The following is a 14,018-nucleotide window of genomic DNA, read 5'->3' as shown; positions in this document are numbered from 1 at the left end:
TATAACGAAATGCGAATTGCTTTCGAAAATACGTAGCGGAACAAGCATATAGCGTCTCTGCATGGGTGAACGCTTCACACCACTGTGTGTTCGCTCCTTGTGTCACGCGCAGTTTCTGAGGGGAACTTGCGTTTATTATTGTAATACAGTTATCCCATCACATTTCACATACCTTTCTAGTGTATGGTGAGTATTCAGCAAACAGAATATGATATATATACATGGTTTCCTTGTTTTCGTTATATATTGTATTTGTTCGGTTATAACGAAATTTCGTTATAACGAAAGAAAACTGCCGGTCCCGAGCATTTCGTTATAACGGGAGTGCACTGTACTGTAAAAGTGGATTATTTTCGCGGGACTAATTCTTCGCGCTCGGCCGTGCAAGATGAGTTTCATGTCTTTTTAATTTCGCGGAATCAAGACATCAATCACTGGGACATATGGCAAGCAAAAATGTCTGTGTGCTTTTATTTTTGCACTAGTTTCTGGTTACACAAAATAAGCATAAATTTCAACACTGCAAAAATCTCCACTTTTACAGTAGTGTTTTTCAGTGTTAAGTTTATTGACCTTTTGACCCTTGACCTTGTCTGACTTCACCAATACTCAAACTTTATTAATGTCTATTTCAGCCCTTACCAGGGCTACCAGGGCTTTATTCTCTGTTCCAACCATTCAAAATATTCTGAGAAACCATGAACAAAATGTATTAGCAAGGAAAGCTAGTCAGAGTATGGAGGTTTTAAGTAATTTTGAGATTATGGAAAGCTAGACCTAATTTCAGGTTTCTAACATTTTTTGGTGAGATAATGAGAAACCTCTTATGAAATATGAAAGAGCATGTAATTCTACGAGGAATTCAATGTTTATTTGATGAAAATTGGTTTTGAAATGGCTGAGATATCCAAAAAACAGCAATTCTAATAAAATGTGGGACCCACACTTTATTACGATCGCTTTGTTTTACTTTGTTTTTGGATGTTTCAGTCATTCCAAACCTGATTTTCATCAAATAAACTTTGAATTCCTCTTAGAATGGTATGCTCTCTCCTATATCACAAGTGTTTTCTTGGTATCTCGCAAAAATTTAAAAGCCCAATTTTCATCTCCGCCAATACTGTACAATCCCTTTAAGTGGTGTGACAAATATGGTTTCAGGCTCAGTTTACACAGTCATGAAGAAATCTTTTTACAATGCTCACACAAGTGAAGACGTAGTGAATCACATCGCAGACAGGTCTATTTCCAATATCTCTCTAAAAATTTAATAGGAATAAATTTGAGGCATTAATCATGAACCTTGTAAAACTTCTTATGTACATGAACAGATGAATATGAATCAAAACATCTAATCTGTCTAAAATGTCAATAATTTACAAAACTTGTTCAAAATCCTCTCATCACATGAAAACAATACATCAAGTGAACCTGCCACACAGGAATAACATTTAGAACACAGGTTTACACACGTCATGTTACTATGTATTCCAGGCCATAAAGAATGAAAATGTCAAAATTAGGTTGTGTTGGAAACATTAAGAAGTTGAATATGCACTAGAATTGAATAGATTTGCCTAATATTGTATCACTCATACATAAGTTACTTTATGAGATATATTCTCTTGAATTTCACTTGCACTGACAAATTTCAAATTCCAAGAAATTACAATATTCCAAGGTAAGATTTTCTCACTAGCTACAGCAGCTGTGTAGACTAACGATAAACTCATAAGGTTTCCCATTTTAAAGCTGTTAACCCGTTGAGGACGGACTAATTTTGCTATAAAACACATTTCCCATAGACACCTGCCCGAGTATTCTCGGGACTCGTCTTCAATGGGGTACTCAGTAATGTATTGATCAAAAACAACAAACTTACAAAGTTACAAAAGTAAATCCTCTTAGAGCATGGTACAGAGATGTTGACAGTCGTGCCAAAAGACAGAGAAAGAGAGAGTGTGAGAGGGATATCTGGAGTGAGAGGAGAGGGAGGTGTATAGAGAGAATAGAGCCTACTAACATTCACATTGTGGCAAAGAAATCTCTTGGAAATGCAAACATGAACAAGTCCCCACCCCCCCCCCCCCCCCCCCCCCACTCCACACACACACACACACACACCGACTATACCATCATCACCCACACCTACTTCTCCGTAACAAAATTTCAGTATTTGTAAAGACCCTTTTTTTCTTTTCATTCTTTTTTTTTTTTTTTTTTTGCTTCAAAGTATCTCAAATCACCTTAGTTAGACACAATATGAACATGCTGGAAACATGCAAAACATGGCATATGGCAATAAACCGTTAACCAGTCAAACCATTGAATATGACAGAGATATGATGTAAGACATGTGCTAAGAACACAGCTTGACTTAACAGACATCACAACGTACTGCAGTAGAACAGAGAACAAGTAAGTGCATAAAATATGCTGCAAAGTCTAACAATAATTTGAACCTTTTCTTTGTTGATTTTTCCCAAAAATCCGTTTGAATGCCTGATTTTATTAAAGGTTTTCTCCGTGCAACCTGGCTCTTCTGTTTGTGAAGATTAGGCCAATGATACTATGCACAATTTGCTATGATTTCAAAAAATCATTGTACAATATTGATTATTTCTGTAAAAAAATTATATATCACAGCTTACAGTCAGAGACATAATCCCCATGAAATAATCTAAAATTAGATTCAACTGCACAGAATTACAATATTAACAAATTGCTTATCAGATTGATGCACGGACACTTTCATTAGATAATTGCTTTGTGCTTCTTTTGGTCCTGTCTGTTTGTACTAAAAAGCCGACTACAACTGCCAATACTGCCTTTAATGAAAAATGTTTCTCATCATATCAGGATTTTCTTCCACATAAGGCAGTACTCAGTGGCTCTAAGATAAACCTGGGCTCTTCAGTTCATTTCCAACCCCTCAGTCTCAGGATTCAGTGTGGAAATTTTTTCATCATGTCAGATGTCATAATTGGTTGCTGGACCTCCCTGAAAATTACTGGCAAGACATTCGATAATGGAAGAATCATATATCAGACTTCTGATTTTTTTACAGCAACACTAGTAGCAGTGATACTGGGAGCCCACACTCCAGAGGTGGATCTAGATTGATGAAGCAATTCCTTCTGGATGATCAGAAGTTCCTCCCTCTTCCGATGTAGATGTCAGCGAAAGGTCTTTCTTGGTGCACTGTGATCAATCCCATTGCTGCATACTCTACAGACAGGAAGGGAAAGATCAAGATGTTGTATAGTCATGTACATTTGGTGTATCGTGACTCAGAAGAAATTGTACGTGTCTGCGAACAATGACATATTTGAACAATTTTGTTGTAAATACAGGCCTTTCATAGCATTCACATGCAATATCGTATTCAGTACTAGTATGCATGGAAACAAAAGCTCTCATAAAATTTTAGTCAATGTCAACTCTTCCCATATATACTCATCATGTCCTCTGTAATATGACTGATGTAATGGAAGGAAAACTTTCCTTTATCTTTGGCCTGGTTTCCAAAAACTTCTTGGGCTGAAGTCAAAGCTTTCCCTCTTTTATCCCTTTAGATTCAACCTATACAATATCTCAACTAAATAATGAGCCGTGATCAATATGACTTCGAACTGTGCAATCTATACCTCTCCTTCAAGACCTAACAAAGTCTCCATGCATGGCTGCATGCATGAATGTATTTCATTATGCTGAATAAAAATCTCACAAGCGTATCAGATTTATGACAAGTACAACTTCTGCTTTGCTACTTTGTTAACAAAGGTGTATCAATTTTTACCATTCATCTTCCTATGAAGCAATGGAGAAAACAAAACTTCAAACAAAGAGTCCACAGATATAGTTACATAATAACAAATTAGTGCAATTTTATTTGTTTCTGTTTTAACACTTCAAATGTCATGGGGCATTCATCCTATATACATGATACATGATATGTTAATTCTGTGAACTTCTTTGTTGATCTTTTTAATAAATCATCTCTAGACTTACCAAGGCACACAGCGAAGATCTTTGCAGCCACCGAGCGATATGTCGTTACGGGAACCAGATCCTTGAATGTGATTTGACCGTATTCTGCTGTCAGTTCTCCGATCCCCCTGAAAGGCAGCAAATGAGAATCATGACCCATTTTTCAAATGTGCAAATCTAATTACTGCTTCTGACTGATGAATTGTACCAACTAAGGAGTGCACGCCAGATAAAATGAAGATTTTACCGACATAAAGCTACTGATTCTGACAAGAATGAGTCTTTAAAACACTGATATAGCAATTTCTCTGTTTCATTCATTCCCTAAAATTCAGAATTTGTCAGTGGGAATGCAATTACAGTCTCAGTTTATGAACAAATTCTGTGGCTTCTCTCAGGGTACCAGTATTCTTTGTATAGCTTTTACTGTGTTGCACTGCAATACATGCACATGACATCTTTATTTATTTTTTTTTAAAAGTGTTTTATACCAATGATGCAAGCAACTCAACTTATATTGCAGTTGCAGTGAAAAGCAATGACATCAGGCATTCAGAAACGATGTGATAGTACCAGATATGAATTAATATCAGCAAGAATTATTGTTGCAGTTACCAGATCAATACCAATTTCAATCATTAAGATCACAGCTAATACTGTGCCAAGTTTTGTTGTTGTTACAGTTATCAATAAGTACCATTACTATTATGTATTTGCCCAGTATGTACGTCTGATTGTTGCCAATAGTAACACTGTCACTCCATGTCCAGTATCACCATTATGTGACTCCCGTTATAACAAAGCCCTTGTACCGGCAGTTTTCTTTCGCTAGATGGAAATTTTGTTACAGCCAAACAAATAAAGTATAAACAGATATAAAGACAATAATTCTGGGACCTGACTTTTTATTTTGTTGCATCAAAATTTCGTTAGAACTGTGTTCATTCGTATTAGGGCAATTAACCCCCCCCCCCCCTCCCTCCAGGACAATCAACCCTGTTAGTGATAGGGTTAGAGTAAAGAATAGGATTAGGGTAAGGTTTAGAGTTAGACTTTGGGTTAGGGTTAGGATTAGGGTCAGGGGAAGGGTCTGGGGTAATTAATTGCCCAGGGGGTAATCGCCCTAGACCCGTGTTCATTATAACAAAACACACTGTAATTCTAACCCTGCAATATCCAACAAACCTTAGCACACTGTCATGTGGAATGATCTCCTCAACTCTTTTCTTCTCTCTCCTCCTCTTCCTTCCCTCCTCATCCTCTGAGGTGCTGGTCTCCGTCATGGTGGGTGCCCCCAGTCCCTCCAAGGGTTCCACGGCAACTAATTCCTCCTCTGGCAACAATGGAAGCTCCCCAAGGTCAAGCAATTCCTCTGGAATGGCCTCTTCCACTTCTTTGATGCTGTCCCCTGTGGGGCGGAGCTGGCCTCTGTTGCAGAGGGGATCCAACCAGTCACAAAAAAATATATCAAGTTCAATCTTTGAATGGAACTGCAACATTCACAAATTAATGCAAGAAAGCCTCAAGATTTCTCTAGTATCACAAGTACAAGTTTAACTGGAGTGTGCCAGTTTGGAAATTTAAGTGACAAGTCACCTTCTGCATCGTAACTTTCAGTTTGAGCTGTACTGTAAAAGTGGATATTTTTGCATGAGTAGTTTTTCGCGCTCAGCCAGGTAAGATGAGTTTCATGTGTTTTTAATTCCGCTGAATCAAGACATCGACTACTGAAACATAAATGGCAAGCAAAAATATTTGCGTGCTTTTATTTTTGCGCTAGTTTCTGGTTGTGTGAAAATTTCAACACCGCGACAATTTCCACTTATACAGTATTTAAGGGGTCGTTTACAATTATCAACATTTTCACAAGTGTACAAACCATACACTTTTCAAGACCCCCCCCCCCCCCCCATTAAAGTGTACGAAGAAAAATGTTGATTTTTTTTTTTTTCACATTATTTTCACTGTGTTCAGTTCTTGCTTGAGTTGGTCTGCCTTTTTTTCAGTTTGTGTCGACATTTTTCGCAATTGGATAGCGTACGCTGGGTGTTGACCCCCTCCCCCCCAGCGTACAGTTTGTACGCCTGTGAAAATGTTGATAATTGTGAACGGCCCCTAAAGCAAATGGAAATACCTGTATTAAAGGAAATAATGGATTTTGTTTTGATTCCTGCTGTACTTCATCCATGTAGTTTGAGGTGTGCATCCAACTGTCACTACATATCACTCAAACCCTTTTATTCTCCACTGCTGTTACTTTGCACAGCATGATACACAAAATCATAAAATCATACCCTGATCATATACTTCCCAAATTTGTATCTCATAACATCTGCCAAAATGTACATCTCACAAATCTACTGATGTGTTACATCAAAGTCCTGTTAGATATGACCTGGACTTCAAAGGTACATTTAGAGGTATTTGACACAAATGCCTATCATGCTCCTCATGAATGGTTTGATCAGTTATTTGACCTTTCATACTTAATCGTCAAATGAAATTTGACGAAATTCTACAAATTCTATCAAAATAGATCAATAAAGAGAGCCAGGGCAGCTTCTGCATGAGTTTGGAGGCATGAGATGGACCAATTTAGGCAAACACATTGCTGTCATTGTTTTGAGTTCTTTTTCCCAAAGACAAGATAACAATGTCAACCACATCATTCATTGGCAAACGTTTTAATACAAGATAAGAATTGGGTAAGCCTTCCCTCAGGGGGTCTCTAACCTCTGAAGAGATGTGTCGGAGTGAAAACTCTTCTGTCTTGAGCTATCCCTTGATTCCGACAGCCGGCTGGTGTCTGTATGTGAAGATGAGGAAGAGGCATCAATTTATGATTTGGATCATATCAGTTACTTGAATGTGTTTCATTTGTCCTAGTCAATGCAAAAAGCCTAACAATCCACATAGCTTTGTGGCTATATAAAGTTGCTTTGAAGGCATACTTCCATCGATTGTTTATGAATTACTGATTAATTACTTTAATATTTGTTGTCTTAACCAGAAAGACATGTGATGTGGCTATATATTGCACTCTCCATTTACTTACATAGGATTGATGAGATAGATTACACCAAATGTACACATAGAGGTATAATTATGCTCTATAAAACACCGGAGAGCTGCACGTAATATCCATGAGACAAAAGACTTTCTCCTTTGCAGCATGGAAGGTGCGTATGTGTATGTGCAAAGAACTGGTCTCTCTGCCAAAGTTTGAAGCATGGGCTATAAAGTAGGTGTGTGAAGCAGTGATGCTTACCAAGTGATCCAGCCTGTACTGTAACTCAACTACTGTCTGTTTCAATTACTGTATTCGCCGAATATTTCATGAGGTTTTTATTTTCGCTAATTTCACGAGTCAGGTGCTATTCGCGAAATTAAAGACACACGAAAATATTGACTCTGATCCCGATGTGGATGTGACGTACATGTGTACATTTCTCCATTAAGTACAGGACTCCATGATCGCCAATTTAATCACTCGCGAAATCGTCGGGAATTCCCGATTCGCGAAAATTTGGACTCGCAAAATATATGGCGTATACAGTAATCCGCAAGTTAAGTTCACATCAAAAGCATATTTGGCTGCATATGCTAACTGCCCCTCACTCTTAGGGGATGTATATTAATAAGGTTGCAAACATGAAGAACCCTACCTGATATGACAAAGGACTGGGGTGTTTCCTCCAGCTTAGCCCGTGGTTGGCTGGTTTCCAGGGAGATGTCTCTCAGACGCTCTGGACTAGCCGAGATCTCATGACGCAAGATCTTAGGGAAGTACAAAAAAAATGAAGAGTTTATATAGATTATAGAGAAGTGTATACACTAAATTGAGCAAGATATAGTTGTATTGTTATATTTCATGACTTGTTTTTCTATGGTAAATGAGTCTATACGTCAAAGAGGAGCTGTGGTCTTGTGGATTGTGCTCTGAGCTTTCAATGAGAAGGTCCAAGGTTCAAAGCCCTACTGCCCCACCATTTATTTTCTTGATTAAAACCCTTAATCTGCAATGCTTCTTTCTTCTATGTTTAGGTGATGAAAGGAAGCTGAATATTCATGATGTTGGATTTATCAGCATGTTGCTACCATAAAGTTGCAGCCTCACTGGCTGTAAATTTGTAAAGAGTATTGAGCACCATTGTACAGTGGTTAAAGGCTCTGTATAACTAATGACAACTCTTATGATTGTGACAACAAGGCACTCACTTTTCACAGGACATCTGTACAATGTCTATATACATTGCACTCCCTTTATAACAAAGTCCTTGGGACCAGAGGTTTTCTTTCATTATATCGAGATTTCGTTATAGCCGAACAGTAAAGTATATAAAGGTATATAGAGGATAATTTTGCAACCTGATTTTTTACTTTGATGTAATGAGAATTTCGTTATAACCGTGTTCGTTAAAACGGTAGTGCATTGTATTTTCCAGTAAACACACACAACAGAAAGTGTTGAATCACCTCTGGCACTGATTTGACGAGTTCCATCCTTTCGTCATCCTCCTCCTCCTCCTTCTTTTCCTCCTCCACACTGGTGGTTTCTGTGGTGGATCCATGCTGGATGACTGGGGATCTCATGTAGGCCGTACTCCAGGCCGGAGCGTCCAAGTCCTCTGTCTCTGGGTCTACAATGGCCTGCCGCAGCTGGGCACGAGACTTCCACAACTGATGCAGTGTGGGATTTCGCTTCAGTGCTGAGCGATTTAAAAAAATAAAAAATCCCAAGTGTCAACCCTACTAGAGAGTACCTTTTTTTTGCTGATGTATATCAACTGTTCTTTAACTGGAGTTGACATTTTATGGACTATGTTTGGATTTTGTAACCATGGCCACTAAGAAGCCACTAAATAATAGTGAGCAATCTACCACAGGATCAATGGCTTAATTCCCCTTCAATGGACTATGCAATGAGGATAAAGTGCCTCGCTAGAGGGTGTAACTGCATGCTGCTGATGAGCCAGCTAACTCAAATCTGGGACCGCAAGCATGAGATACCATGGTCCTATAATATCGAGCTGAGCCAGGATGCCTCAATTTCAACTGATATACAGTCAAGGGCAATGGATTACATAGATTCTTGATGATGATAATACTTTGCTCAATTACAGATTACTCGTGAACATTACCAGCCTTAACTTCTGAATAAGCAAATGGCCATATTCATAGAAGGGCAATTCTACTGAAACTATTGCATCAGTTGATTATTGGTTGTTAGAAACATTTCAACATAGTTTCAACTAAAAACTGCCTGAAGACACAATACGCTGTATAAGCATACAAGCAATTCAAGCAATTCACAGAGACTCCAACTCTCCCGCTTTCGACGGGAGATCTCCCGCTGAAAGCCCACTTTTGCAAAATCTCCCGTTCTCCCGTTTAAGATTGAATTTCTCCTGCCCTGGCTCTGTGTCTCCCGTTTGAAATGATTTCTTACTTTTTGTCTTCGTATGTTGAAAATAAGCCTTAGATAGCACGAGAGAGCATCAAGAACCCTATATTAGAGCTTCTAGGGCCCAAGCAGGCCCTGGACCCCGGCCGCAAGGAACTTTGCGCTCGTGATATGCGCTTCGCGCACATCAAGTTGGAGTCTCCCGTTTGCTAGGGGTTTCAGGCGGGAGAATCTCCAGATCAGAAGGTGCTTAGGGTTGGAGTCTCTGGATTCATGTATCTTTTTTCTTCTAATTTTTCAATGCCAAACCAGGAGTTGTTATAATAGCCAATTAGTCAAACCACACTATAGGTCATTAAAAACATTGATGTGAAAGAAGGCATTGCTTACCCTTTCTTGCTGGTTCCTCAAACAGCTCCTTAGCAGATGGATAGGTGATGGTAGCTAGAGACTGCAATATCACGAGATGTTCATTTATAATAAAAAAAGAAAATCATGTCAGCTTTGTATTATTGTTGCACATTTCAAACTTGAGACTGCTGCTCATATGAGAGGTCATGCTGTTCTTTGCCTAAAGTTATTTTTTTCCTGAATTTCATTTGATTAGTAGAGTTATAAGAAGTATTTTCTAATAGATATGTGGTGAGTTATTACGGAATACCACATGGCTAAATGGTACTTATTCTTTACCAAGGCTATCATTTTTCACTTGTCATGCCATCCAGAACTCAACTGCTGTCTAATATAAAGCTATGAATCAATGCTGAGGACAAAGAGCAGTGAAGCAAGACTTTCTTACATGAATGAAAAATATATATGCCCTGATGACATGAATACTGAGGAAACATCACCAAGATCATGACCATCAAACGTGAGGAAGCTCTAACCTCCGTCCGATTAAGGCTGGCTGCGGTCTCCATGTTGTGGCGGATATCCTTCTTGCTGAGCTGCGTTGTGGTGTCAGCAAACACAAGGCGACGCTTGCGTCCCCTTCGGTGAGCTGGACTTGGGGTGACGGAATCAATGGGCGAGAGGCGAAGGATTGGAAGCATGACCTGGAATCAAACAGGGATAAAAAACTTATTGCTTTCAATTCGTCACCCCTCTTATGATAAGGCTATTGATCATAGAGTATGCAGATCTGCAAATCAAGAATAAATATTCATCTTGATGGGAAGTTAATACTCACAGCTCCAGCTGAGGGAGTGACCAGTCCACGATCTTTGTGCTTGTCGGGCGAAGTGGCTTTTCCCGTCTCCACTTCCTCCATCTGAACATCAGCATCTCCTACCAACTCTGCCCTCTCTGGGGATGGCATGAGCTCCTCTTGAGATGGGATTGGTGACAGGATGGCCTGCTGTGCAAGGAACCCTCCCGGGGACCCTTTGGTGGTCGGGGAGAGGAGGATTTCACCCGTTCGTTCATCCAGGGCCCACAGCTGGTCATCTCTGCAGCACAATGAAGATGGTCAAGTTTGTGGAGCAACACATCAACTAATATTCAGAGTAATCTACCCCCTCTGTCGCCAGTACAAATGAATCCAAAAAATCCATGTGCTCTCTCTGTCCACTGCTAAGATTCCTATAAATATCCAAATGCAAAAATCTATTCCTACAATTTCTACTCAGCCAAATAGTCCATGAAGCTCAGACTCTCAACTATTTAAAATAATAAATTTCAAGTTTCAAGCAGTAGCCTCTTTATATTCAGTCAACTGTGAGCGATTGGCTTGAAAGCTGCAAGATTCGAAGGCCCAGTTAAAGGTAATAATCATCATCATTATTGCTGTCATGTATTAGCCATCAGCATCATGAACAATATTTCTCAATTATTATGATTATCATCATTAATGGTGATAAACTTTTAGTAGTATTATTATAATTATCATTACTATTACTACTACTATTACTACTGCTAATACTACTACTACTATTACTACTGCTGCTACTACTACTATCATTATCATAATCCTTGTTTCCAAATGGATTATGGCTCCCTTACAGACATACAGTGTAGATTTGTAGCAGTGAGTTTTTGACAGACCTGTTTCTGTCTTGTTTTGAGTCCTCTCTTGTCTGATCCACCATCTCATCCTCCCTGTCTCTCATCTGCTGCTCCTCCATTTCGGACATGATGTCTGGGATGCCATCCAGTGGGGGAAGATCAACCTCTGGTACCTATCAGGGGCATCAGTCAGATCAAGTTTCCAAGTCTAGTATCATATTTAATTTTCCTCTTCACAGCTTGAGTCAATCTGAAGGAATATTGCTGATATATTTATCCATGTGAATACATAGCATATATTTCTCTCTCTCTGTATGTACGTATACACATGCTGACACATATACTAGTTTCATATCTTTATAAACTCACATACAATAATATAAGTATACATTAATGCCTATTTTCATTCAAAGTGCAGATGCTGCTTCATGCTACCTTTTATACGGCCTGCCTGCATGTTGAAAATGGGCATGATCTAAGAACAATGTTCTGCCCCTAGACCTCTGACACTACTCTATTTTCAGTTTAATTGATTCTTTTATCAAAATCTTAAACATTTTCCCATTCAAAAACAGTTACAGGCCTCTCAGTAACAAATTTCACTCTTTTGCTCTGAGCCACAGACTTCACTGAACTTTAAAGGTGCATGGTCCCGGTGTTTTAGTCAAATGGGTATGCGGGCGCACAGCGCAAGTTTCCTATAGAGACCTACGCTATCGACTCCTCTTTAGCGCTTACGCTTTGGGCCACTTCCCCGAGTCCGAAGAAGTCTGATTCACTGTAGTCAGTGGTCGGATCACAGTTCGGCTCACGATTCGGCTGAGGGGGATGACAGCTTTAGCAAACTTCTTTTGTGATGTCATAATAACAAGCACATATGCACGCACCCTGGCATTACTACAGACTGCGCGATGCGCAGAGAAGACAACGAAGGCAATGTTACTTAGCAACAGCTACGCACCAAAACTCTTGATGACAGCTCAACTTCGGTAATCTTCGTATCAATGCTAACGGTGATCGGCAGTATCATCAGAAGCGCCCTCTACACTACCGGGACTATGCCCCTTTAAAACTTGTGAAAGGTCTGAAATTGTGACATTTGTGTATGCCAGATTAAAAAAAAAAATATATATATATATATATTTCCTCAACCTTTTTTCCGTAACAGATGTATCAAAATGTATAAATCTGCTGGCCACATTTTTCCATCGCTCCTCTTTATACTGAATTGATCTTTGACTCATCTTAGCATTTTTCTCTAGGAATAATTACAATGAAATATAACAACATATATGCATACATGATGCTTGATACAAGCAGAACAAAAGAATTCATGGTGCAGCATTGTATCAAATGTAAAACTAATGCCTACAAAGTGCAGGAAAACCAGAACTCTTGGAAAACTGCACACTTTTCCCAAGTTATAGTTAGCATGTCTATGATACAATGATTACCTGAATTTCCTCCTCTTCATGCGAGGTTTCTTCTTTCAAGCTGATCTCTGCTGCACTGGATACAATGTGTGATGGACTTTCTATCACTATAGACAATAGATAAGAAATATAGAAATGAAGACATTACTTATAGTTCAGTGAATGCTGTATTATACTTAGTGCAGGCAACATAATCTATTTGCAACAAATATATCTCCTGTAAAGTATTTCTCACCACAAGTCAAATCCAGGAAAGCATAATGTACAATATTTATGGTAGACCCTAAAGCTTTACTTGAATACAATCCAGGAGTTTATTGATATGAGGGATCTAGTCCTCTTACTCTTTGCACAATGCAACCAAAGATCAAGCCATGGGTTTTCTTCCAACAGTTGAAAAAAAAAATAACAATGCATCATCAACAATAAATTATACAACATACAAAACCTAACACCTACTGACATTAAACAATGACAGAGTTTTTAAAGCTATGTCCAGAGATTATTTTGATGAATGATTGCATCAATCAAAGTTGAAAAACACAAACTAGAAATATCACTGAAGGTGATTAATACCCCCGCCCCGTGACGACAGTCTTACCCAAGGAATGATTTTTCCTTGATCTTCTGCCATTTAAATGCCGTTACCATGGCAACGCAGCTTCCGACACGTCCGAAAAATGTCTTGCACATCTTCCCACCAAGACTATTGTGTGTGCCACATTTCATAAGCTTTTGTCAAAAACTGAGGAAGTAGTTCAATCCACAAGATCTTTCCTTGATCTTCCGCCATTAATATGCCGTTACCATGGCAACGCAGCTTCCGACACGTCCAAAAAATATGTCTTCCACATCTTCCCACCAAGACCAATGTGTGTGCCACATTTCATGAGCTTCAGTCGAATACAGAGGAAGTAGTTCAATCCGCAAGATCTTTCCTTGATCTTCTGCCATTTATATGCCGTTACCATGGCAACGCAGCTTCCGACACGTCCGAAAAATATGTCTTCCACATCTTCCCACCAAGATCAAGGTGTGTGCCACATTTCATAAGCTTTGGTCAAAAAACTGAGGAAGTAGTTAAATCCGCAAGATCTTTCCTTGATCTTCTGCCATTGATATGCCGTTACCATGGCAACGTACTTTCGGGTACTGTCAAAAAATGCGTCTAACACATCTACAACCAA

The sequence above is a fragment of the Diadema antillarum genome, unplaced genomic scaffold (assembly GCF_040938485.1).
Source record: "Diadema antillarum isolate AM-2024a unplaced genomic scaffold, OU_Dant_1.0 scf00000050, whole genome shotgun sequence".
Taxonomy (NCBI): Eukaryota; Metazoa; Echinodermata; class Echinoidea; order Diadematoida; family Diadematidae; genus Diadema; species Diadema antillarum.
The sequence above is the reverse complement of the archived record's forward strand: the minus strand, read 5'-3'. Positions refer to the sequence as shown.